The sequence below is a fragment of the Lutjanus erythropterus genome, chromosome 16 (genome assembly GCF_056507025.1).
Source record: "Lutjanus erythropterus isolate fLutEry1 chromosome 16, fLutEry1.hap2, whole genome shotgun sequence".
NCBI classification, from domain to species: domain Eukaryota; kingdom Metazoa; phylum Chordata; class Actinopteri; order Lutjaniformes; family Lutjanidae; genus Lutjanus; species Lutjanus erythropterus.
In genome coordinates, this window is record NC_139332.1 from 9,233,026 (window position 1) to 9,260,612 (window position 27,587).

The 27,587-nt window shown below is 39.6% G+C and overlaps 1 protein-coding gene across 1 annotated transcript in view; it reads left to right on the forward strand.

Moving 5' to 3' along the window:
• Positions 1-561: 561 nt before the first annotated feature.
• The window catches only part of LOC146312716 (CMP-N-acetylneuraminate-beta-galactosamide-alpha-2,3-sialyltransferase 1-like), a 112,053-nt gene continuing 85,027 nt past the window's right edge, over positions 562-27,587 (forward strand). The window contains exons 1-2 of the mRNA XM_084739148.1: positions 562-637; positions 26,505-26,563. The gene's annotated coding sequence lies outside the window, so the exon portion shown is untranslated. The remainder of the gene's footprint in view (positions 638-26,504; positions 26,564-27,587) is intronic.

The following is a 27,587-nucleotide window of genomic DNA, read 5'->3' on the forward strand; positions in this document are numbered from 1 at the left end:
CAATATGACATTCATCGTGTGTGCTAAATAATCCGGTGTCATTAAACCAGTAAAAGAAGCTGATGTGGGGTATTAAGATGGGGCATAAATGTAGATGAATTCTTTATTAGTGTAGAGGAGTTTATATTGTTCGACCCTGCAGCAATGAGCTGGAGGCAAACAGCCGGACCTGGTCACGCATGCCAAAAAATCCTGATGTGAGTGAGTGTGTGTGAGTGAGGATGCTGAGGGGCGTAGCAGTGTTGTGCCCCTCATGGTCAGCGCTCGGGAATTAAAATGCATGCCTCTCATTGCCTGGGAGCGAGTACAGCGCTATATGCGCGAGAGAAACTATATTCCCATCCTCCTCCTCCTCCTCCTCATCCTTCTCCTTCGCAGAAAAACGCACGGGTATATGTGCTTGTAAAAACCTCCTCCCGGTGTTTTCAAATTCAAAGAAAAAACAAAAAAAAAGGCAGCGGTGTGAGGTTGCCAGTTTGGAGCTTGTCCCCCCCCCCCACCCCCTTCATAAATTGGACCCTTCAAGCTGTGACTGGACTGATTTGCTCGCTTTTTCGTTTCTCCGCGGAGCTGCTGCCCGCCTCAACGACCGCACGGAAATAACGGGACTTCACTCGCAGCCCGGGCTTCACTTTGAGTGAGTATCGAAACACAACGCATGCTTTTATTTTTAACCCTATACACCAGCACGAGTGTCACTTTATAGTCTAATTAAATCCTTTAATCTCAGCGCTTTAAACAGAGCAGCGCACATGCGGTCTTAAAGTCTTAAAGTGCTGCTGACCAGGTGTTGCACTGCAACTTTCTCCTGCAAAAATGCATATTAATACTCGCTGCTTTTATTTTGTTAAATACTGGGGTGTTTTAATCACACCTGCAGATTTCTAAGAATAGTTTTCAGTGCTTATAATAGTGCTGCAACTGCCGATTATTTTCTTGATTGATCACTTTTATCCATAAAATGTCAGAAAATGCTGAACAATATTGGTTATGTTTTCCCAAAACCCAAGGTGACGTCCTCAAATGTCTTGTTTTGCACACAAGCCAAAAAATATCAGGTTTTACTGTCACTGTGAGTAGTACAGAAACCTGAAAATATTAACATTTCAGAAACTGAAATCAGAGAATTTGGACATTTTTATTCAAATATGACACAAAATTATTAATTCCTCATCTTTAATTTAGTTGCTGATTGCTTTAATTGTAAGTTAATAATGATACATCGATCTGGATCAATATATCGACTCAGTGTTCAATGATCAATCGATGCAAAGTAATAATATTGATCTTTGATTTCTTTAAGATGCACTTTTATTTTGTCACAAATGTCTGGAAGAGTTCTGGAAGTAAAATTGAAGAATCATAATTTAGTTGCTTTTTGTGAGTTGACATAAATGTAACTGAATGTGTTAAACTGACAATGTCTGATATTGATCTCAGACCCCTGAATAGAATATACAGAAACGTATCGTGGCAAATATCGTATCGTCGGCCAAAGAATCTATATAATATCATATCATGATGAAACTTGTGATGTAAACCCCTGATTAATAATTGATTCGTCGTTGCAGCTCTAGCTTTTAATTAATTTCATAACTTATACTCTGCTTGTTTGAGCTCGTATGAGCATGTTTGTCCTCATTTCTCTTGATTTTTTTAATGTTTTTTTTTTTCAGTGACCAGCCCGTAGCCTACTGTAGAGTCATGTTGAGAAAAGCAACTTTTTCTTTTTGAGGACTGGTTTGATTTCTTGGCTTCAGATTCTGTGGTTGGGGGGGCTGCTGGCTAACTCTGCCCAGCTTTCTGACTTCAAAAAGACTATATACTGTACTATCCACTGTGTTCAGGCTCTAGCAACTGTTGAACGTACAGCAGATGTGCAGAGGAAGGATATCTGTGCTGTACACATTACAGTAGGGGCCTCATTAAATAAAACAGCAATTTCCTCTGACAGATATCCTTTTTAATTTGCTGTAAACATTAATCACATTGTGTTCCATTGTCAGTGTGAGTAAACTCCAGGTTTATGGGTTATGAGTTTTGAAATGATCTCCTCTATTATTGTGTATTTTGTATGAGATGTCACCTCATTTACTAATGAAGGTGTCTGCAGCGCGCTGGTTAATTTTCCGCTGAAACCTCTCCTCGCCATTATAAATAATAAGCAAGTAGAATACATTAGCTCAGCCGGTTCCTCATCACGTCTCCAATCAGATTGGATGGCGTGACCTTGGGGGACCGGCGCTGCAGTATTTAGAGAGGAGGGTGGCAGAGATGGAGATGGGGTGCTTCGGTGGCATCCATTATCAAGGAACCCAATTACATCTGGAAATTGTAGTTGCCATAAGCAGTTGCCATTTGTTACACTATAAAAGACCAGAGGAGCTATTTTGAGAGATATGTGTATCATTGCCTTTCTCATCTGCATATACATTTAAAAGATCTGTGTGGTTCCTCTGACAGGAAGTCTTTTGTGGGCTCCCTTTAACAATAGAGCAAGGAAGGAGCAATGAGTCACCGTGAATCATGGCAACTCTCACCAGCAGCTGCCAGCCAGATGAAGACATGCTGCAAGGAAAAAGTCTGATGAAACCGCAGTCGTCGCAGTTGTGCTGCTGTTTCCACTTCAAAGCACGCCACGCCGAACAGAAAACGTATAGCGTTCCACCAGGGCGCCCTAACATCTCATTCAAAGTTTCTGCAAGTTTCTCTAACGACTCAACTTCCAGCTTTAAGATCTTTCCTGCAAGGTATATCCTCTAGTCTTTCAGCTGCCGTGGCGTGAAGGCTGAGTTAAGTCAGCGCCGGTTTTACTGTAATCAGTTATTCAGCTCTGGCATTCAGGCTCCCAGCTCCAGACAACGAGGAATCCCCGTGGCTCACCACAGACCCAATCAGACCCTTTAAGTACACGGCTTTGCAACAAGGGCTAGGACCAAGACGGCAGAAATGTTTCCAGTCCCTCGGGTGGTGGTCTGCATGTGTCTGCAGCATGTACAAGTACATTTCACTAATAGTTAGTGTCTTTTGTTGGGGCCTCTCGGCTCGGTCACAGACAGTCTTTTTCCTTCACAGTATTCCCCTTGGACTTCTCCCTGCCTTTTTGATTTGCCCTCTGTTTCCACTTAACAGTGCTGGCTATTTTCCAAGAAACACCTCAGCACCATTTTTTTCCTTCAGGCATGAGCAGGCTTCTCATTCTCTGGGCACACATGTGGTGAATATATGGCATTTACTCAAGAAAACAACATCTCGCTGCATCTTGCCTACATTTCACCCAGGTTATCGAAGATGAATGCAAAATGACAATTTCAGCGCGACCGCCTCCGCAACAAAAGAAAGCCATCCTGTGATTGCTGTCTTAATCTTTCCCCAGCGCAATCAGCGAGATGTCGAGACTACACATCACTCTCGCAATTAGGGCTTGTCAAATTGCTGCGTGGCTTTTTATCTGCGACTTGCTTGTTTGATAATGCTTATTGGCAGGTGTCTTTGGAGGAGTGGAGGAAGGGAATCCACAGCTGGTGTGTTTCAAGAGGGATGGATGTATTATGTAAAGCCATACTGTACTGTGCAGCAGATGTTTCTTCCCTCTGACGGCCAGCTCAGCTACATAACCATACATCTCGATATTGCAACATCCACATGAAGTTTCCCATTAGAGATGCACAATCCGCTTTTTCTCAGTTCCAATCCCATTCCAATATGATATATATATATATATATATATATATATATATATATATATTGATATGTATGATATATTAATGCAATAATTAGATTACATGATGCTGAAACTGAACTTAAGTTTAGTGATGGAAAGTTCACTGTCAGTTGATGTTGATGCGCATCTAGTCATTTTTCACCACCTGGAAAGCTTGTTTAGTTTGTGTAATGTAACTTGTGTTAATGCCATCCTTCAACCATTATAGGGCACTGTAGGATTGTGGCTTGTGACATTCACACATGTAGCAGATAGGGTGAGAGGTGACCCTCATTTCCCAGGATGCATTGGTGACAGTTTAAACCTGCTATCTTATGTTCCACAATGCAAACATTACATTTTGTTAGTGTTAATAATGTTTATGTTGACAATTGTCATTTTTGTGTTGGTTTACTGTTACCATGAGTGAGATCATGAGTGAGGTAGCTAGTCCATTTCTTCACTCCAGCTGTAGATCCAACTATAAGTTAGAGCCTGTTTTCTTTGCATTATATGCTAATGCTAAGTGGAGCTTAAAAGTGCAATTCAACACTCAAGACATGCTCCTCAGTGAGGCATTTACAAATAGACATGAGGAGTTGTGGAATTTAGATCAGACTGTAGATCACTGATGCAAATCTGATACCCAATGACTGAGGTATGTCTAAGCTCTATGGGCCCCTGATACTGGATTGGATTGTTCCCATCTCTGTTTTGAACTTTAATGGACACTATCATGCACTATCCATGATCTCTATTACTTTGTTGTCAAACTGAGCTACAAATTTTCCCCTCACTGCCTTTTAACGGTGAAAGGTTTTGTGCCAGTTCATGTTGTACACATCCAGTCACAGTTTTTACATCTGGAAAGCTTGTTTAGTTTGTGTAATGTAATTTGTGTAGTGGTGGCCTTCAGTCATTGTGAAATGCCATAGGACTGTGGCACATTCACATGTGTAGCAGAAAGGCTGATGATGCATTGCATGATGCATTGTTGGGAGTTTTAAGTTTGCTATTTTATAATCCAAAATGAAAATGTTGTTATGTTTGTCTAGAACATGGCAGTTTATGTTGATAATTGTCTGTTTTTGTTGTTTTATTGTTACTCCGTGAGCGAGGTGGCTGGCGCACTTCTTCACTTCAGTTGTATATCCAAATTACAACTTTTAGTCCCTCCAGAAAGGTGTGATGTTGCGATCACAACAGTCAACAGTTAACAGTTACTTTCTCTCACAGTTTCATACCAAAATGGCTAAAAATATCACAACATGCACCACAATTTTATAGCAACGCTATTGTGAAATCAGGAATTTTAGTGCTGTAACAAACCCGTATTGGGCCCCAGTGTTGGATTTGATTGGTCCCATTTTGGGTGTGCAATATATCAATATTATATTAATATCATGACACAAGATAAAGTCTCAGATTTTGGATACTGTTGGTGACATGGCATAAGTGTTGTTTTTTCCTGATTTTAAAGGCTGCATCATAGTAAAGTTATATAATTTTCTGACCTTACTAGACAGGTGTTCTTGCCTTTACCTACTTAGTCATTATATCCACATTACTGATGATCATTTATCAAAAATCTCATTGTGTTAATATTGGTGAAAGCACATATATTGTCACAATATCAATATCGAGGTATCTCTATTTTATGTTATTATATAATATTGTGATATTTGATTTTGTCCATATTGCATAGCCCTACCATAAGATCATTGAACATTTGCACTATTTGCTAGGATGTTATTATAGAGAAAATATGTACATCGAGATATATATTGTATAGCCTAAAAATATTGAGATATTATTCATAAGCAATATTGCCCAGCCCTGCTCCTATCTCTGTTTTCCATTTTGATGAACAGTGTCGTGACTTCTGTCACTTTGTTGTCAAACTGAGCCACTCTCTGCAAATTGTCCCCTCGCTGTCCTAATCGTTTTCATGTATATTCAGTTACACTGAAAGTGTGCATCACTCCATCTGCACAGTTTGCCGAAGTGTCATTGTCAATGTAAAGCGTCTTTTGTCCCTTTTATTCTCCTTATAGTCATGTTGACAGGCCTGCAGTGTGTCCGACCTTGTCGGGAGAAATGCCTTCATTCTTTGCCTCGCCTATGCGATATGCACGCCATCCATAAGCTCTCACTCTACAAGGCTCTGCTCAGGATTAGTGTTACTCCCTGCATGTATTTTAGTTGCCTCGCTTGTCCTCAGTAGGGTATTATTTGGCAACTAGAAAGGGGAAAAAAAGGGATTTTGTGAGTGGGCTTGACATGCATCCTTTCTGTGGGTTTATTTGAAGGAAAGGCTAATTGTTATGCCTCGGAGGTCCATTGTTAATTAGAAGTTATCTCGGGAAGCTCTCACATGGTCACCGCTCTAATTGGCAGTCAAAGCTGCGTACCACCTGGCCTAGCCTTTAACTCACCAGGTGCTCGCAGCAAAACCATCGGCCTTGGCATTATGTGGGTATGGCCTCTTAAAAGAAGACAGACAGCAAATGAGTGAGAGGGAGAGAAAAGAGGAGAGGAGACACTGAAGTGTGCCAGCCAACTTTGCTGAAATGGCTGTGCCGCAAAACAGCAGAAAAAGGTTATTTCATGCTATGTACCTAAACAAGCCTTCTGTAGCTGGCATGAAGAAAGAGGTTCAGAGAAATTAGTTGGATCTTTTGATACACACGTCATCATACATCACACCTCTTTGTTTCAGATTTCTAGTACCACAGGGGATGCAATGTGGCAGCACATCAACACTCCACACAGCCGTGCAGGATTGTTTACCTGTGTTTTCTGGGGAAAAAACAAGTTTACACAGCCTGTGAAAAGGAACAATAGCTGGTACCAGAAAGGCTTTTAGCATTTGTATCAGCAAGGTAAATTAAGGATGAATGGACTATCATGTGAGTCCATTCTTGCTATTCATGGAGAAAGATGGATGTTCAAAATCGATGCAAGGAAAAGATTTTCACTCTAAAACAGAATCCACATTAAGTGTTTTATTCAGTGCAGTAATAACACTGAGCGGGAAACTGTGAAGGAAAGGCAGTGATTTAATCTAGAGATAGTGCAGCTGCTTTTCACAATGAAGTGGAAACTCACACCAGGCTCTCACTGAGTAGCCTGAATAGTATGAAATTCTCCCACATGTACATGATCGAGAGTTTGTCTTGTGTCTCTGCTGTGGGAGAAAATTCACCCATAAAGCTTGACTAACCGGTCCAACATCGTGCTGATCATAGGCTTTGTTCAGACTGCAGGCAAGTGTGATTTGTGTCTCAAATCAGATCTTTAAGACAGACTGTCCGCACTGTTATTTGCAAGCGATCAGATTGGATTTCTGTGTCCAGACATCACCAACCTACCCACATGGGTTGCTGTGGAAACCACATAGGTAGAGTTTCAGTGATTAGTTGATAGAAACAAAGTTAGTTGCCAACTATTTTGATAATTTATTAAGCATTTCAAGAAGAAATGTCAAACATTTGCTGGTTCAAGCATCTGAAATGTAAGTATTTGCTTCTTCACTGTAGTATTTATGAAAATCAATGAAGAGTCTTTGGGTTTGAGATGGTTGTTTGGACAAAAGACAAAATTTGAAGTTGTCACTTTGGGCACTGGGACATAGTAATGACTATTTTTCACGATTTTATAGCACATCTGTGACAGTTTGGATTTTTTCTGACCACGGTGAAAAGGCAACATATTCCTGTGGAATGGTGGTTCACCACGATCACCCAAATAATTACATTTTATTGGACTTCATTGAAGGATTGGTTATAAGTATGGTGTAGTTTCTTTAAAGACCAAGGCAGTGTGTGTGGTGTGTATGTGAGGTAGTGTAGAACAAGCAGCAGATGAGTGACGGCGCTGCTCATATCGGTGCACAGACTTAAACTTGGCAGTAAGTTGTCAGTCTGGCAGTAAATGTACAGTTGAGGTTGCACTGTGTTAGTTAATAAATGCTGCAACTTCTCAACACCAAAAATAGTGTAGTCTGTTGTTTCACAACTGCTGGAAAAGTCAAGGGGGGTAGTTGAGAAGGAAAGGCTAGAGATAAGCTAAGGCTAACATTAAGTGAATTTTAATGCTAATGCACTAGCACTAGTGTTGTACCTTTACAGCATCAGCTCTGGTGTGATCATATCCCTTTCAGAAGCTTTCATTATCCAGCCTTGAACTGCAGCATCTTTTTAGAGACACGTTGAAACAAATCAAAATGATAAATCCAACACTGAAGGACTTCTGTGATTATTTATCTGTGTTTCTGTGTTGAAAACAGTTGGTATAGGGTGGGCGATTGGAAATATACACTGATCAGGCATAACATTATGACCACCTGCCAAATATTGTGTTGGTCCCCCTTCTGCTGCCAAAACAGCCCTGACCGGTCGAGGCATGGATTCCACTAGACCCCTGAAGATGTGCTGTGGTGTCTGGCACCAAGATGTTAGCAGCAGATCCTTTAAGTCCTGTAAATTGCAAGGTGGGGCCTCCATGGATTGGACTTGTTTGTCCAGCACATCCCACACATACTCGATTGGATTGACTGATCTGGGGAATTTGGAGGCCACGTCAACACCTCAAACTCGTCGTTGTGCTCCTCAAACCATTCCTGAACCATTTTTGCTTTGTGGCACGGTGCATTATCCTGCTGAAAGAGGCCACAGCCATCAGGGAAAACACTTTCCATGAAAGGGTGTACATGGTCTGGAATAATGTTTAGGTAGGTGGTACGTGTCAAAGTAACATCCACATGGATGGCAGGACCCAAGGTTTCCCAGCAGAACATTGCCCAAAGCATCACACTGCCTCTGCGGGCTTGCCTTCTTCCCATAGTGCATCCTGGTGCCATGTGTTCCCCAGGTAAGCGACACACATGCACCCGGCCATCCACGTGATGTAAAAGAAAATGTGATTCACCAGACCAGGCCACCTTCTTCTGTTGCTCCGTGGTCCAGTTCTGATGCTCACATGCCCATTGTTGGCACTTTTAGCGGTGCACAAGGGTCAACATGGACACCCTGACTGATCTGTGGCTATGCAGCTTCATACACAACAAACTGCAATGCACTGTGTATTCTGACACCTTTCTATCAAAACCAGCATTAACCTCTTCAGGATTTTGAGCAGTTTTGGAGATGCTCTGACCCAGGCGTCTAGCCATCACAATTTGGCCTTTGTCAAACTTGCTCAAATCCTTCTGCTTGCCCATTTTTCCTGCTTTTAACACATCAACTTTGAGGACAAAATGTTCACTTGCTGCCTAATATATCCCACCCATTAACAGGTGCCATGATGAAGAGATAATCAGTGTTATTCACTGCCTGATCGGTGTATGTATGGCCTATCAGCGATGGTCTAAATCCATCACTGGCTGTTTTTTGGTGGTGATTTTTTTGCAGAAATATTTGTTATTTTATTTTGCTAATGTAATAGTCTGAAAAGTGACAGCCGCAGTTTCGCGATGCACTCTCATCCAGCGGCACAGTACACACCCACTCAGCTAGAGCCGAATGCTCTCTGCTGGGTGAGGAGGGAGAGAGAAGCAGCCTGTAGAGCAAGACTCTTTAAACATCTAATGCGTTTAATTAAGGATTTGTTTTGACCAAACCAGAGTTGGTGATTGTTGGCAGAGTGGATAGACTACCAAAGACAGTTTTGGTGAGTTTTAAATGTGTTTCTGTCGAGTTTGAATGAAGTAATGAAGTGTGTTTTACATGGACTTAATGAGCCATTTAAGCTCATTTTGGTTCAGCAAAGGAGGTCAATGGTTGTATTTTTCTGTTTAGGAAGGAAAATAATTTTTTTAGGAAAATAGGTGTGAGAATGTTTCATTTCTTGACACTTCATGGACGTAGTGAACATACATATGTAAGGTATTGGTTTCGCCGCTCACACATATCACCTAGCTGAGAGGGGAGTATGTCACCGACGATGGGCGATTGGAAGTTTTTAACATATTGGCTAAGCCCACCATGGTAGAATTGTCTGCGACACAGCCCTATTGTATAGACTAAACAATCAATCAATTAATGGTGAAAATAATTAGCACATTAATCAATAATGAAAATAATCAGTAGTTGCAGCCCCTGAGAAAGACTTCAGTAACCATGTTAGCTATGTGCCACGGAAATGTGTTTTTCCAAGGCTAGAGTGTGTAGACTGAGACACTTCTGTCAAAATATGATAAAATCATGTTTTAAACCACATCCAAATGAGGCTTAGGTCTGATTTGCAAAAATCACATTTTTTAGGTTTTTTTTTTTGTTGCCGAGACTTTCTAGAATCAATCTGGATATAACAAAAAACATATGTGGACTGGCAGTCTGAAGAAGGCTATTATGATTTCACTATTTGTGACATTTTTTAGATGTTGACATAGATGTTGTCTTTTGTCTTTGTTATTATTTGATAACCACTAATAAATAAAGCAATTTGTACAGGGAGAAGTAAAAATTGACTTTGGGCAAGAAGATTTCTGACCTACTAGCCAGACTGGGCATTAACATTGAACCCTGGATACCAATAACAGAATTGGAAAACGCCTTTGATGCAGCCTAAAATGATGGTATCTGTATCTGTGAGTCTACGCACCAATCTGATGCTACAGAATTTATTCGGCCCAAGTGGGACCCTGCTACTTTCCAGAAGTGTCCCATATGTTTGCAGTCATATTTGGCATTCATTCTTTGTATTTGTTCATGTTTTACATGATCCAGGCCGTACAAGAATGATAGCAATCATATCACATCTGTACAGGGTTAGGAGTGTACAGCATACTGGTGTACTGGTATTAGATCAGTGCTCAGTAATAAGCAAAATTTAGGCATCTGAATCTGTGTTGGGAAGGAAGAAACGCTATCGGGACATCTCTAGTTTTGCCCTGACAGGTGTGTCCTGTGTATGACACAAACAAAGTGATAAAATGTGCCTTGCATCGCTGTGCTCTGGAGGACAAAAGACCTTTGTCTTTTCACATCACAAAGTCAGTAGGGTTGCATTGTCTTGCTGCTCCAGCATCTAAAGTTCACCGCTAATTCCCAAATGTGTCATGCCTTTGTTCTCTGTTCACAATGGGAATTTGAAATGTAAAGCGGATTTAGACAATGTACGATATCTTGATGGGTAGAGTAGAGAGAAATGCTTAAAATTGTTTTGTAACTGTGTTGTGTTAGCAGCCTTAGGCAGAATGTGTTAACGTGGTACAGCAGAGCAGAGGATGATCTGGATCTGTGTGATTTGTTGCTGTTGTAGTTTATTTTTCCAGGAACTGTGGTGTTTAGGCCTCTGGCTTTGGCAGCATGTGTTTTCTGATTCCAACCTACAGCCTTATATACAATACGGCGTCCATATGCAATACAATACCCAAGAGAAAGAAGAATGAGTCATTTCCAGCGTATATGGCTTAGTCTAATCAGCAATTCAGCAGCAGCAACAACAAGAAATGACAAAATTGCAAATGGCAAAATAATCCAGAATAACAGACAGGTCACAGAGAATAACACAGCAGATCACTGCCTTATAACAGACTAATCATAATAAACAGGCCTATCACTGCTATAATTACTGACAGTAGAATCATTACTTCCACTAACGCTCCACTGCTACCATCGTTAATAACAGTTCATTAATTAAACATACTATGGAAAACAGCAGCTCCACTCTGTGAAAAGGACTTCTCCTTGACTGGACCCACAGAGCCACAGAGTGAAGCTTAATTTTGCTCTGGAGGTCATTCCAGGAATAATGAGCAGGAGAAATGTAAATACTCCTCTTTGCTTAACTGCTGGGGCACTTAGAATACCTGAGACAAGCCAAATTTGAGATTTAGCCACATAATGAGATGCTTATTTTAATACAAGCAGGAGGGGAGAGAGAAAAAAAAGCGAGCCTTTAATCCTTTGTAAAGGGAAAAAAAAGTGAGGTATCTGGAAATGTAGCTTTCAACTGTGCATTTTTCTGCAGTTATGGAAAAAAGCAAAAGAAAAAGTTTAGAGAGATAAATCCACTTACCAGTTAACACTAGAAGTGCCAGAACTCCATATGGCCATAAGCGGTCAATTTGATCTTTGACTACCAACTCATGATAAATACTAGACTATGAGATGCATTTTTTCTGTTCTCTCTCTGTTTAAATATGAAATAACACCAAAATGTAAATTAAGTAGCATACGTTTATATATTTATCAATATGCATGACATTGCATGTAGTAAACCGTAATGACTGTATATATTCACAGCAGTAGTTTTCTGTAGGATGATAACTGTCAGTGATCTGATTCAAATTGTAGATTACTATAGAAACAATTAAACATGTAAGATTATAAACATATTACTTTAACATCAATAATAACACCTAGAACTATCACAAAAAATCAATCGTTGCCTGTGGGAAAAGGTGAGGAATGAGTACAAAAATAAAACCGGAAAAGCTGCAAAATTTGCTATTTGTAATAAGTTAAAAAATTCAGTGAGTTATAGTTGCTGAGATAAAAAGTGTTACAACAGTCCCTGGTCTCCCCTACATTATTTTAATATGGTCTAATTAGTTAATTATTTGTATTTTAATGTTGGGATATTGGAAATTGAGAGCACTTGTGAAGTCTTACTGACAGATACAATGATAGTTGCTAAGCAACCCAGATGCAACTGTGCAAAAAGTACCAAAATAATGGTGGCAATTTCTGTGTGGTCAATATGACCGCCTACGGCTGACGTAGGTAAGATTTTTACCTATTTTTGCCTTTTGTGTAATTTATACAAAAAAACATTTTAAATGAAAATACAGATACTTTTAGGAAAAGCATTACATTTTTTAATTCAATAAAGTTATTGCACATATAAATTTGAATGTAATTAGGGTAGTGCTTTCATTAGTGTATATTGGCAGACAATAAGAATGGTTGTGTTTTCATTATCTTACAATGAGACATTTATATCTACTGAGGGTGTGTGTCCTCTTCCATGGAGGCTCCAGTGTTGTACCCTCATGTTTCTACTTTGTCCTCGAACAGTCAAACCAAACACTGGCTCTAGAGAGGGCCTTTCAAGAGTTTCATGTGTTATCATGCTGATCGATATCAGTTGTGTCTTTGTGTTAAGTATGAAGCTTTAGTCGAGACAGACTCAACTGACTCGTTGGACGAACATACCCAATAAGCCTCATGGGAAAACCCTCCCCTCCTCTGCTGTGATTGGCTATACTTTCCCAGAGTGACTCAGCCATGGCCATGTTTACTGTTCCTGGTATTGTATGAAGTCTGTTTCCCGGTCGATATGTGTTTCCCCTTACCTTAACATCATCCCAACCTTATCCCTAACCCTACCCAGAGGGGGTTGTTAAAGCTACTGGAAGTAAGTTACGCCAAGTCACGTCTCTCCCTGCAACCAACAACTCTGGGACAGCACAGAAACTTACCATTACAAATGAAATGTTTTACCTCTTTGCATCGTGGAATTTATTACTTTAATTGTTCAAAGTGTTCAAATTTGAAGTGTCACCACCCAGGATGGGCTTTACGCTACATTCCACACATACTTATGTACACAAAATCAATCATCGAGACAGACCAAGGCGACAAGGCTTCACGCCTTGAGTCTCAGGTGTTGTGGCAGAGGCTTCTGCAGGGTGCTGTGGGGAGGCCTGAACAGTTTTCCCACATGAAATTGGTTGTGGAGATCATTCTCCATGTTCCCACTTTCAACCTCTTTCTGTAAGTGTGGACAATAAACTTATATTTAATATGAAGAATGAAAAGTAAGAATTTTAATTGGGGACAATGGCTGTTGAGAATAGAATTAAGGACTGAGGAAAAAGTTAATTTTGAGGCCTGCCTACAACCCACACGTCTTCAAAGCTGGTTGTCCAAATTGTCCTAATTTTACACCAAAACATCTCATTGGAAGACGAGACAGATAACCACAAGTTCCTGCTAATTGTATAATAGACATTTATGTTGTGATATTCAAACAAAGCAGCTGTCAAGAGGGAAATACAAGCCTCTTGTCAATGAGACCAGTCTCTTGAAAGAGCGCCAGCCAGCTCACAATGGGCCTTGTGAGCTGGTTAACAAGCGACCCTGCAGGCGCACCAGTGGGATCTGGGTAGGGTTAGGGAAAAGGTTGGGCTGAGGTTAAGGTAATGGGAAACAGACTTCACATGACACCAGGAATAAAAATGTGAGCTGCTGTGGCTAAGTTGCTCTCATCTCAGTCCTACCAGTTTGCAGCACTGGTTAGCATCATAGCTGCGTAAATGCTAGCGTTTATTGAACACCTGGTCAATCAATGTCTGTCCCGCAAGGCATACTGGACATGTTAAGCTTAGTTTAGCTTAGCTTAGCTTACAGTAAAGATTGGAAACAGGAGGAAACAGCTAGCCTGGCCTGAGAAAATACCAACACCTCTAAAACTGACTATTAAATACACTGGTAGTCATGGGGGCAGTGTGTGCAGTGACGCCCTCTAGTGGACTTATTTCTTAACATCCATGCCAGCATAAAGGATGCTTGGAAGTATGTGGGCAGTGATGGTTATTTTGTTAAAAACATACGCTAAGAGAGCATAAATTTCTCTTCCTGTTGATTACAATTCATATTTTTTCCTAAGTTAGGTCCCATGCTGGTGACAATATTAGCAAACAGCAGGTATGGAGCAACATTAACATTCATTTGGAGTCATGTTTCTGGTGACTTGGCAGAAGTTAAGTCCAAATTATTTTTTCACTCTGTTGGATTCCACCAGCTCCTGAAGAAAATATTTGGCTTATGAGTTGCTAAATGCTCCACTATGTTCACTACGTAATTGCTAACTCAGTCATTGGATGCTGGGCAGGTACCATGCTGCAGGCTTTTTCACTGAATACAACTACCTGCTGGGGCTGAAAACAACGCTAATGAGACTAAGCCAAAACAGTAGCCAAAGTCGCAGGCGGTAAAAACCAAAATAATGAGTTGAAAGATGCTAAAACATTCGGTGAAGCCAATGGGAACAACAGTTGTGCCACAATCCTCTGTGGAATATCACTGCCAGCTTTCACAGACACTAGAGAAAGAACTAAGAGCTTCCTGAAATGCTGAAATGCAACGAAAAAGCTATACATCTATATATGTTATAACACTTTCACACTGAGGCAATGTTTTGCATTGAGATTGGATTATTCCTAATAATCCTGAGCATTAAGCATTGCTCTAAACTTCTTAAAACTGTCAAACTGCATACATTTTAATTAAGTGAACAGCATTTCTGTGCACAGTCTAGTTAGTTCTCTGCCTAAACTTCCAAAAGAAGTCTTTGAGACACATCAGAATGGAGACACAGGTCTTCATCAGAGCACCACACACGTTCTAGTTGGCTTCTGTAATGGTTATGAATAATTACTGTGTTCAGTAATTCTGTAATCAGCGTTGGAAGTGCATCTGGCTGACTTCTGTGTGGATATACCATGGATATCAGAAGTCTACACACTCTGACTAATTTTCTAGCTTTTATTGCCTCGAAGGCTGAAATGAAAACCTATTAAATCAAACTTGATTTTTTTTTTTCCATTTTCATTTGGATATGCTGAAGTAACGAGCTAAAGGTAAAAAATGAAGGCCAGCTAATTTCTGACAACGTATTAAAAATGGAAAAAGAAAAAGCGTAATGGCGAACTCCCCGCACTCACTGCTTTGATAACAACCGTGACATTTTTGGATGAGTTTCTAACATCTGTATCTGGGATTTGTCCCCAATTCCCCTCTTCGTCGTCCTCCTCTCTACGCACACTTCGCCCCGGATCAGTCCACGGCGTTTGCGCGGATGTAAACGTCCAGGACAAAGATCTTCCTTTTGTCTCAGCAGCTGGCTAATTTGGCTCTGCACTTTGGTTTCCTGTCAAGTTGAAGGATGGAATTCTTATTTGACTTGAGCATTGTGTTTTTGTTCCACAGGGCAGCAGATTTACCCCCCCCCCAAAATATCTCGGTATTAGGAGCCATTTATCTTCCTCTCTACCCTGACCAGAGCCTCTGTCCAGCCTTGTAGCATGATGCAGCACTAGCACACTTAAAGCATACCAGTGTACAGTTAGTGATTGATCACTGGTGACTGGAGTTCACTTACCCGAGTCATTTTATAATGCATGCTCTTTTTAAAGTATCTAGCTCCTCATGTAATCATTTATTTATTTTCCCTCCCATTTCTTCACTTTTCAATGACTGTGTCCTTTGGGGTCATTACTAGGCATTGAAATGTCCACACAAGACACAGTGAGTCAGGGTTATACACGCAAGGTGATTGGTGTCTGTGGCATCGTGTGTCCTTGTTTAACATTTATTCCATTTTTCACTTTGTTTAAAATATGGCGTCAAACCTGCAGTAGCTTCATGGAACAGTGTAAGCCCCAGGGCTGTATCCAAATATGGATTTGAAAGAGTGCAATTTTCAAATCGCAAAAGCCACTATTTTAATTGGGACATGCATAATTAACAAGCTAACAGTGTCTCAACAACCTGCTCCAAGTGAAAGTTTTAAACAGAGGCTGTAATGACAAGTGTCACCTGTAAATTTACTCAGCCGTAGTTAATTAATGTTAATTAGGCTATGAGAATGCAAAACAACAAAAAAAACGTTTCTCAACTGTTGTCTGGAAAGGATAGAAAGTGTCTGACACATAGCCTCCCACAAAACCACAACATGTCCTCTTTACGCTTCATTTTTTGTACAATTCAAACCAACAGGTGCTGATATGCCAATTTTGTTACCTTTAGATAGAGCCAGGCTTGTTGTGTCCTCCTGTTTCCGGTCTTTATGCTAAGCTAAGCTAGCTGGCTGATGGCGGTAGCTTCATATTTAGTCCACAGACATAAGTTTGGTTTCAGTCTTCCCAAATTGCAGAAATATTTCTTTGAGAACATAATATTTTAAACTCTTTAACTTTAAAGCTGAATCAGCACCCCTCCATGCTAACAGTTAGCTCAAGAAGCTACAGTGCAGACAGTACTATTAGGTGTTATCCACCTGATGTCAAAACATTTTCAAATGGGACTTATCAGCAGAGACAGGGACTTGACACTTGACTTGAAACTTGTCCCCAAAAGACTTGAGACTCAACTCACTGAGACAGCAGAGTGGACTCCCAGCGTTTCACAGCAGAGAAAACTGCTCATTTTTTCATGATTTTTAGACACGTTTCTATGGAGTGACAAATTTAAAACACGTTAATTGTTGCTCTACATGATATTTTATGTAGAAACAAGATAAAATTGTCATTATGCTCATAAACTACAAATACAGGTCTGGAGTTTATTTCAACCCAGTACTGGCTCCTCATCAAATCTTTCGGATTTAAGTCCAAAAAGTTCAAACTCCAGTTTCCATCCTTAAGACGCCTCTCCACATCATTCTGAGTGCATCCTCCTGCATAATTAAGATGAACTGGATGTTATTTTTAGGGGGAAGTGGTGTCTGTCTTGCCACCTGACCACACAACCCAGAAACCTTGCAAACATGCAAATGAGCTCTTATATCCACGGAGCGGGAAGACTCAAGCGGCACACAGTACTGTACAAAGTAGCATCGCTGCTATGTACGAACATCGCTGCCGGCTTCTTTGGTTCCCTGATGAGCTTCTCTCTGCAAGGTCATTCATCTCACAGGAACCTCCTGATCCTGGCGAGATCCTGCTGCTGTATCACCTCCAGTCTGTGATTACAGGTTTCTTTGTGTTTAAGCCTTGGAGATATTCTTATGTCCCTCTTAGCTTTTTAAATAATATCATATTTACTAGTTTTAATTAATGTACCACCTGTAAACATGTAGATAAAAGTAAAGAATAGATGAAGAAAGTAGCAGAAGTAAATTTCACCCTACAGCCACTGCACAATCATGTAGTACAATAATATTAATAATTATAATTTACAATATAATGTGCTTTTTAAATGCAAAGGTCTTACTAAATAACTGTAGCAGTGGGAGAATGTTACTAGGGAACAAAACATGAAGCCTTGGCTAGTATTTAAAAATGTAAATGGTTACTGCATATGTTTTTAAAAGTATATTTTATCATATATTATTTAAGGGCATCTCTGTTTTCTAACCTGCTCCTGTTTTCGTTTGCTCTTGACTCTGCTTGCTGTTAATCCAGCTCAACACCTCCTCAGTGTTTACCTATTGTTTTCAATCGATTCAGGATCACGCACATTTCCACAGCACCAATTCCATCATTAAGTTAAAATTTGCTGCAGATAAAAAAACAAGGAGTGCTGCACAGGGTCAAGAACAGTAGTGTTGGTAATACAAAAATACAATGTCGGGTTGCTGTTCGAGGATAGGGCCAGTAGTTGAGTAAAAGTGAAGAAAACGTTGAGTTTACTGTTAAATTAGTTGGGAATCCAAAAATCCGATGCACTCTGGATTTGGTCTCAGGCCCCCACTGACCCCCAGCTGAAACACTGCAATGTGTACCATCAGTTCCCATTAATTACTCCATTATTCCAGCTTAGCACTGGTTACAGGTCCAGTAATATTTTTACTTTTAGAAAACATTTTAAAACTTAATTTAGGAATATTCATGAACTAAATTAGTGAAGCTATTTAAATTTGATTTTGGCACCTAGGTACACCACGAACAAAAATATATAGACATTGCAGGCGGTGCGGTTGCGCTGGGGACCGTGAGGTGGGGTCCCATAGAGAATTCAGGCAATGTGTTGGGCAGAGAACGGTCCCTTGTGAATAACCCAGATTTTCCTGTAGGAAATACGCTTGTGTTTAAAGAAAAAAAAATCACATTAAATTAAAAATGGTGCCAATTGCTATACACACCCTTGAGAAGGCAAACCCATCTCTGTCATGGTTTTTCTTTTTCTTTTCTTCCTCTTCTTTTTCTGCTTCTTCTTCTACTTCTTTTTTGGTAAAATAGTAAGTAGCCATCAGTAACAAAATTGTTGTACATTATTATAGTACATAATTATTAAAGTTCTAAACTATAAAAACATTAAATTAAATGAATACTTTCTTATTTTCTCTGTTATTTTCTATGCAATGGTGACTGCTGAGCAATATGTTGATGCTGATGATATCAGAGCATTATTTGAAAGCATTTTCAGTAGCAGAAATAAGTCACTCGACTATAAATTCCAACAGGCCTAATGGTGTGCATGTGTGGTTTGTGTGCCTCATAATTAGTAACTGGCATGTGCTGTCATAACTACATTACACCACTGGCAACACATTAGGTAATATAAATAGTTTTCCAACAAATTTAAAATAAATGATGAGTGCTGGAACAGTTACTCAGTTGGTTATCCAGCCTTTGGAGAGTATGACATGAAATGTACATTATGCTAAATGCAACATTAAAGGTAAATCTTTTGTACCCAGGATTTATTTGTCTGTTCAAGCCACGAACAAATTATGTCCAGTCCTGAGACTCTGCTGAGAATTTAAAATTATTCATAGGAAATACATCTTAAACAAAATCAGGCGTAGGACAATATTACTGTACCTTAGCACAGTAATATTATGTATGTAATATTTAAAGGATTATTCATTTCTAAACCTTTTTTTTTTTTTAATGTTACTAGCACACTCCGGTATGAAGTAGGTGAAAATGTCCTATATTGTTTTCCTGTTGAGAGGAGCTAAAAACAATAACATGGCCTGTTAACTGAGCCTAAATGCATTTATTTCTCATTCATGGTGTTTAACATGTCAATATTTTCAATAACAAAGGTCAAGATAATATAAGATGATGTGGAAATGGCAGTAAAAATGGTCAGGAATGTTCATTTATGCACAAATTAACTCTTATGATTTATTGATGTGAACTGGGTCCAGATGGTTTTGTCATTTTTAAAAAGTGGGTCTCCAGAAAAAATATTTGGGAAAAACGTTTCTAACACATTACTGAATCTCAAATAATATGACTTTTTAATAAACCCTTTGTTTTTCCTGAGACGAATGAATCTAAGAAATCCTGATGTAAGCATTTTAATTATTTAAACTTCAGTCGTACTGTAGTGGCTGTAAAAAATAAAAGAAACATTTATACTTTAAAATTCCCGTGCTAACATATAGTTTGTGGTATAAAGTGAAGATGCAGGGTTGAATTTGCAGCTGGCTGTGTTCCTCCACCTTTGATTCACTGTTGTGCTGGACTCACCCACTGAGCCGCACAGCGTGACCGACTCCATCTCATTTCTTACAAATGGAGGCCCAAACTAGTGCCTTTGTGGCTTTCAAACTGTGTAGCTTTCATTTTCATTGATCAAACAGCTAAATTTGTCTGTGTCACCGACGCCACTATCAAAGCCCGGCTGCAGAAAAGAACACAGAGCGAGAGGAAATGAAACAGCCGGATCCTCACCTCCAGCTAATCAAATGACCTCAGTCCTTAGAAAAAGAAGAAAGTTTCCTCACTGTTGAATCCAGCAAAGATGTGAATCGCACCTATAACTTTCTCGTCATCCAAGTAAACACTCACAATCACTTTGTCAGATTAGGCCGAGACGTCTCATAGGGGCTAGTAATCAGCTTAAAGGATAATACCGCCATTATTGAGTTTTTTCCTTATCTCCAGTGGCTGGTGATCTCCTGTATCCACCCTGACTCTGCTCGCTACAAATTGGAATTAACTTATTTTATTGCTCCCTTTGCCTCAAAAGTGGAGACTTAATATTTTAGTTATCCACCAGAGTGAATGTGATGAAAGTAAGCAAAATGACTCAGTCAAGCTTCTCCTGCCTGTGTGGCCTTCCCCTCATAAAAGGAGTCCCATTTAAACATGACCTGAGGGTGAGCTGCTTTTTCATGATAATAAACGTGACAATGAATATATTGACATTGATGGAATCAGTCCTGCATGGACTTATAGAGGATGTATGGGGCTGAATGAATAAAAAGGAGGCCATTGATTCATTTTATTGCAGCATAAATAGTGTAGATCTCTGAGAAGTGTGACATATTTGCCTCACATGGTGATTGTGGTTAAATAAAAACCTCTAATCCACATCTGCTTATCTATCAGCACCTTGTGCTCCCATCAGGTTTTTCTCCTCCTTTAAATCTTCAGATCCTCACATTTCGTTAATCACTTTTCTGTGATTGGCTCTTAAGTTGCTGATTACAATCAGAGCACTATTCTTACTACACCGACAGTAAATAGCTGTTCTCGCCAGAAAAAAAGACAGAGAATTGGTCATTTGTTCCTGAAAACATCTAAAGTATGAGCATCAAAGTTCTTTCTTGACTTTCTTGAAAATAGTAGTTTCAAAATCCAATTCCAACTCAAGGTTCAATGTCAGCTTTTTTCAGAGCTTTCAACCCAACACAGTCTCTTCAGTATGCATTCAGTTTATCCGGTGTGGTAGTAACTACATGAAAAAAAGTTTTTAGTACATGACAGGTCACAGAAATACACTCATTAGAGTGGGAAAAGGAAGCGTAGGGACTCGATTAGTGCAGCGGACTTTGAGACAGGTTACCCAGGATAAGAGCTGAGCTAACCGGGCTTAGACCTGAGACATTGAGCCAGAGTGAGATGCATCATCATTGACCTGCTTTGATTCTGCGTCAGCCCACATCCTCCTCCTCAAACCCCCCCAGTACAAACACACATGCAGTGGTATCTAACAAGTTTGGCTGGAGGTAAAGTTGCTGCAGCTAGTAAGCCAGTGTTAGTTAGCCGAACATGCTAACGTTGGCAGCCTACACGTGTGCTCTCGTGTTTTTGAGAACCGACAAAAAAAGACGTCACCATCCCGACACATGAAACACCGAGTGTCTCTCTTCTCAGAGTCTCTTTCAACATGTAGAGAAATGAAAAGCTTGACAGCTCTGGTTACAGTTGCTAAGCTATGATTGGACAGTTGCTGTTTGGAGGTGGGGCTTAGCGAAGGGTCAATTTATGACATTTCTAGACTATTATCAAATATTGATTAACACATTTTAATTGGTCAAATTCCTAACTGGGATTAATTGATTAATGATTCATTGTCAACATCCTTACACCAGACCTACTCTTAGGTCTTGGGTTTGTTTGACCCATCCATTACTCATTAGAACATAGTTGCTGAAAACGTGAGAAGACTGAGAACTATACTTTGGGGTATGCGCTGCACGACATTTGAAAGTGTAAAGTTGTTTTATTTGTATGGAAATTGAAGAGAAAGATCTTTACTAATCTAACTAATCCAATTATGATTATGTTCACAGGCAACATTTCCCCAGTTGAATAAAGAGCTACATTTATGGATTGCTAAATCATAGGGAGGAGGTCAGGTGGAACAGTGTGCTGCAGATTATTGGCAGAATAAGGCAGAAATTGAATTTAATATCCATAAATGTGTTTTCATCCGTGTATAATCACTTGAAAATAAGAATCGTTGTGTTTTCTTGTTACCTTATGAGCTGTTTATACCAACAGGGATAGGGAGGGTACGGGTTCTCTGAGTCTGAGTCTGCACCCCACAAGTGGGCGAGTGAGATGAGGTGTTTGCAATCTGCAAACTAAAGATTTAGATGCCTTTAATTTAAGACCATGATCTTTCCTTAACCAAGACTTTCCAGTGACCATACATAACCAAAATGAAATTTAATAGCTTAGTAATTTCTAAAAGCAGATATTTTGGCTGAAAACAGATGAAATGACTGCAACATTCAGTATCAATATTACATGACTTTCAACATGCATTAATTAGAATTTCCTCATTATGTTGATAGAAAACTTCATCCAGGTGACATTGCATGTTTGTGGTGGCAAATTATTTGTACATAAAGGTCATTTCTAGGTAACAACTTAACTTCATCTGGTCATATAAACTGTAGTGAGCTTGTTTGAATATATTTTACAAGCAGCATTTTATGCATTTTATATTGTGGCAGACTGTAGTCTTGAACTTCACTGCAGAATAGACCATATTATCTGCATCTGTCCAACATCTTTCGGGTTCATGGTCTTCTTTTATGTCTTCTTGCTCTCTGTTCAAAGTAGAAATGCACAAAGCCGTTCTCTTTCTAACAATACTTTTGTTGAAGAATCGATGGACAAAATCAGCAGTAGGCAGCTACATTCATGGTGAGGTTCAAGGGTGATTAAAATGTTCGGTGTGAGTCAAAGCTTAAGGCTGGCAGCGCTTTAAAGAAAATTAAAGTAACTTTCCAATACTGTACCTGTATTCATGGTCATGAAGAAACTCACTGAAGTATTCTCAGTTCCAAAGAGTTTGGATGTTGTGTAAAACGTACAGACAGAATGCAATGATTTTTCAACTCGGGATGCACTGATTTTAGCGTGACCAGCCCTGACCGCTGACCAGCCAGTCAGCGTCACATATCAAATTCCGTGACCATCATAGTCACACATGTTCTGCATGATGGTCACGTCATGCATGCAGCGACACAGTGATGGTAATGTCACACTCAAAACAGTGCTGATCACAGCAGCACACACACAGACACACACTGGCATGAAGGCAATGTTAGCAATAGATTCCAAGAACAGGATAAAGAGAAGACAGACAGTCTACAAGGAGACGCAGCAGCTGAGCAGCTGACGGTGTTGCAGATTGGTCATAAACTTTCTTGCTCTTCATGCTAATGTTAGCCAGCAGCAGACTGCTGCTCACAGAGGGACAGTTCAAATCTCACCTCCTGTTCTGGCTGAATTATAAACAACTTGTGTTGATGTGTCTCCTCAAACATTTTCTTATCCAGACTCGTTTAACTTTTCCTTCTGTTTTTCTAAAAACAAATTTTTACTGCAGCAAACTCTTGCACTGATCAGTCTCCATCTGTTGACATCTGCTTCCACATGAGATCATGGAAAGATCCCATGAGATTCCATGAGATCTCACGAGATTGTGTTCCCTTTAGTCTTAATGTAATAATATAATAAGACCTGGCTGTAACCTGGAGGACTTTAGGAGAAAATGTAAAATAGTATTGAATGAATATTTAATAGTCAGTGTTCTATTATGAACATCCAATTCAATTTTACAAGAAAAGTTGCAAAAATGTCCAAAATGTGCCAAGAATCGGCCAAGAAAATTGTCTGCGTTTGTTTTCAAGCTATATTCAAGAACGAATACAAGTCAGAAATGATTTGCAGATCATTATATTTCATTTTTATTTATGTTTTACATAAATCTTTATATCAACCTTTTTGGGGGGGTTGTAGAATATCACACAACTCTAAAAGATTAATAAAATTGCACAGTATCTGTCTAACTTAAGATGCTGTGTTTCATAAGCATCCTCGTCCATTTTTTAAAAAGCATAATAGCACAATTAAAAACATCCATATCAAGTGCTGCTAATCAGTCTAATCAACCCAGAGAGGTCGGATGTTGAAGCGAGAGCAGGAAACATTAATCAAGACTCAACCTCTTCTTCTCTGATTTCAGAGAAAGCTCAACATAGAGAGACGCTAAAATCCTCCTGATGCTAATTGATTCATTTACATGGACAAAAAAAAAAAAGATTTGCTTCAACATTTTCTCATTAATACAGCCTGTATGACTAATGAACAGTGTTTACATCCATCAGTATCTCTCAAATGTTCCCGTCGCCGGTGGCAACAAGGCGAGCGTTAACGACACGGAGAGACACAGGCCTGTTTTGATCCTGCATTTTTACACACATGAGGCATGATCACAAATATTGTGGCGTGATCAAAGCCTGTCAAAGGCTCCCTGTTGCCCACGACTACTTATTGATCAGTGATATGTGGATGTGCGTGGCTGCACATTCGAGTGATTTGAAGTGTTGGCAGTGTTGTGTGTACTTGGTGGCAGGGATGTGCTGTAATTAACCCTGTGATATATCTGCAGGATCCAGTTTGCTCACCTTTTTTTGGCTGATTCATAATAAAAAATAAAAAAAAACACAGCATACATCAGTGTGGTAAATATTTTATGAGGACAGGATTTCTGACAACGGCCTAAAACACAGAGGAGGTGCAAGTTTTATGTGAGGCTGCTATACATCAGCATGCATTGCTTGTGAAGCCGGAGCTGCTTGGGAGTGCAATCCCTTACAACCAAACAGAACACTATAGATTTAAAAAATATTCCTCATGCCTTTTGGAGCATCTATCGAAAGTTAATGTGAGTGAAAAGGTAAGCAGAAAGGCAAACCCATCTTCAAAAAACTGGAGAGCAGCCTTAGAGGGTTCCTGTTGGAATTGTCACACACACACACACACACACACCCCTCCAAAAAAAAAAAAAAAAAAACCTTTGAAGCGCCCTAAAAGCAGCCTACTTATTTAGAGTACACTGAGGGATACCTTTACTCAGGATATATGAGCTACAGGCAGGTACGGCCTGCCAGACGGAGGCTGCTGACAGAAAATGGGAAAAAATACATTTCCTGCTAAATATTAAATCTGTCTCCTCTGGAGGATAAGGCCTGCACTCCAAGCTGATATTTTGTTGCTGAAAGAAATCCCCAGAAATCCCCCCCTTTTCAGCTCAAAGGTAGATTATGTAAGATTTATGTAAAATAGCACCCCCTGCAGGCACAGCACACAGTGACGAATCAAAATCAAAACAAAGACCGCCACCCACTCTGTGCTCCACATTTATCCAGAAGACAGAATGCTAAATAAATACACCCCAAACCCAAGACCCAAGTACAGTCAGTGTCTAAAAATGGATTCCGCCATTATATCAGCTGATGTTAGCTTATTGCAAATAAGCTAATAATCAGAATCTGTATATCGGTATTAGTGTATATATGTGGAAAAGCATCCTCAAGAGAGGGAATATCTGCTCCATGTGCACAAATATAGTCCCGCAAACACAAGCTCAACCCTCCCTATACACTCACAACTGATCAAAACTCACTCACCTGTAAACACATAGTACGTTCGTTTGTTTATCTATCCATCCATCCATCCATCCATCCATCCATCCATCCATCTATCCATCTATCCATCTATCTATCTATCTATCTACTTACCTACCTACCTAACAACCTACCTATCATACGTGTCTTCTGTTGCATTGCAACCAAACCTAAACAAGCAGTTTTAGTTCCTACACCAGGGGTCTGTGACCTGAGGCTCCAGAGCCACATGCAGCTCTTCAGCTCCTCTCCAGTGGCTCCCTGTGACTTTGGACAAAAAATATATGGAAATGAATAATATTAGATTTTTTTTTAAAATTTTCATGTTTCATTGTTGTAGGTCCATGAAAAAGCCAACATACATAGTACATCAGTTTTGAGCCCAAGTCAAATTCTTCAGTTTTGAAAATGATTTACCAACTACTGATCTTTTGTTGAGTTTCTGTAACTTTAATTTTTACTATAAATTTATCTAAGGAAGAACAGTAAATTATCTCCACTAAAGGTCAGCAGAAAATTTGCAAAAGTTTGAGTTGGGCACAAAACTCAAAAATCTATTGCAGTATGTTGTACACCAAATTTCAAAAAAGTGCTAATATTTCATCAACGAAAATATCAAAAACTATGTCTATGGCTCAGTGTCTTTTCCTCTAAATTGTGATGGTGGCTCGTCTTCTTGAGACTCCATAAGATAGGGCTGCCAAAAAAAAAAGTCTTCAGGGAAAAGAGAGAATTTAATAGTTGCAGCTCCAGACAGATTTTTCCTCCTTTTTTGGCCAAAAATGGCTCTTTTGATCGTAAAGGTTTCAGACCCCTGACCTAAACCTAAACGGCTCCTTGGATTGGTCGCTTTGTACATTGACCATTGGTTTGATGACTGGCATGTTGGATACACAGGTTTTACTTGTGTTAAGGACATTGTAGAGGTGGATGTTCTTCACTTTACCTCTTTTTTTTTCCTCAGACATCCTGTTCTTGATGATTCAGCTGCCAAAAAGTGGGGGCAGAGACAGGCCAGAGACGGTAGGCGTTGAATGTGACCAGCCTAAGTTTTGTTTTTAAACCTGGGCTCTATTTTTACATGTTTTGGGGTCTAATGAATGGATTGCCTCAGCCAGCAGCAAAGAAACAGGCTGCAGTGGCTATAATGTAATCCATTGGGACAACTGTATCCATCAGAATTGTTTTTTGTCACTGACCAACTCAGATTGTTATTCTAAAGGGCTGTCCACACCAAGAACTAGAACTGTAATTATGAAAATAAAGTTCTAAAATCATTCTGACTCAAGTGGATGGTGGAGTCCGCACCATAACTATAAAGCTGGAGACCAGACACTGCCATGAACTTGGGTTAGAACGATTTTTAGTACTACATTTTTATAGTTCTAGTTGTTGGTGTGGACGGCCCTTTAGTACCACCACAGAGACAGTTCTTTATGTTAAAGAGTGAGATCCTTTCTGTTAAAGCAGAAACAGTTTTTCTCAGTCGTTTTGGCTTCATTTTTCGAAACAGTCTTAACATTCTCTAAATTGGAAATACAGTTGTCACAGCTGTTTGCAAAAGGTAGCATGTCTCCAAAACTCACCCAAAACATTTCATTCATATTTCAAAACCAAGTTATTGTGTCAGGAAATGACACAAAAATGAGAAGTCTTTTTGTCACCGTGTGAACCGTACTGCTAAAAAATGTTTTGGGTTTTTTTTCAACATGACAGTCAACCCTGGAAATGTTTCTCATATGCAAATCTCTGCTGTGTTCTACTTTTTTTTGTTGACACACTGACTGCTACAAGAATGTAAGTTTTGTCTGTCTGATTGCTGTTATTTTATGAGATTTTCTTAGATCCAAATTTCAATTTGTAGTACACAGAAAAAGGATACACACATTTCAGCCTATCCTCATGCACATTTGTATAGTTGATTTATTTGTGTAGCAGTGTGATACATGCGAGGGTGAAGTGGTAAACTGTAGTTTACCCACTTTTTTTGATACAGTTGATCTGAAAATAAATGGGTAAACTCAGCCTGGCAGCTCATTTGCCATCA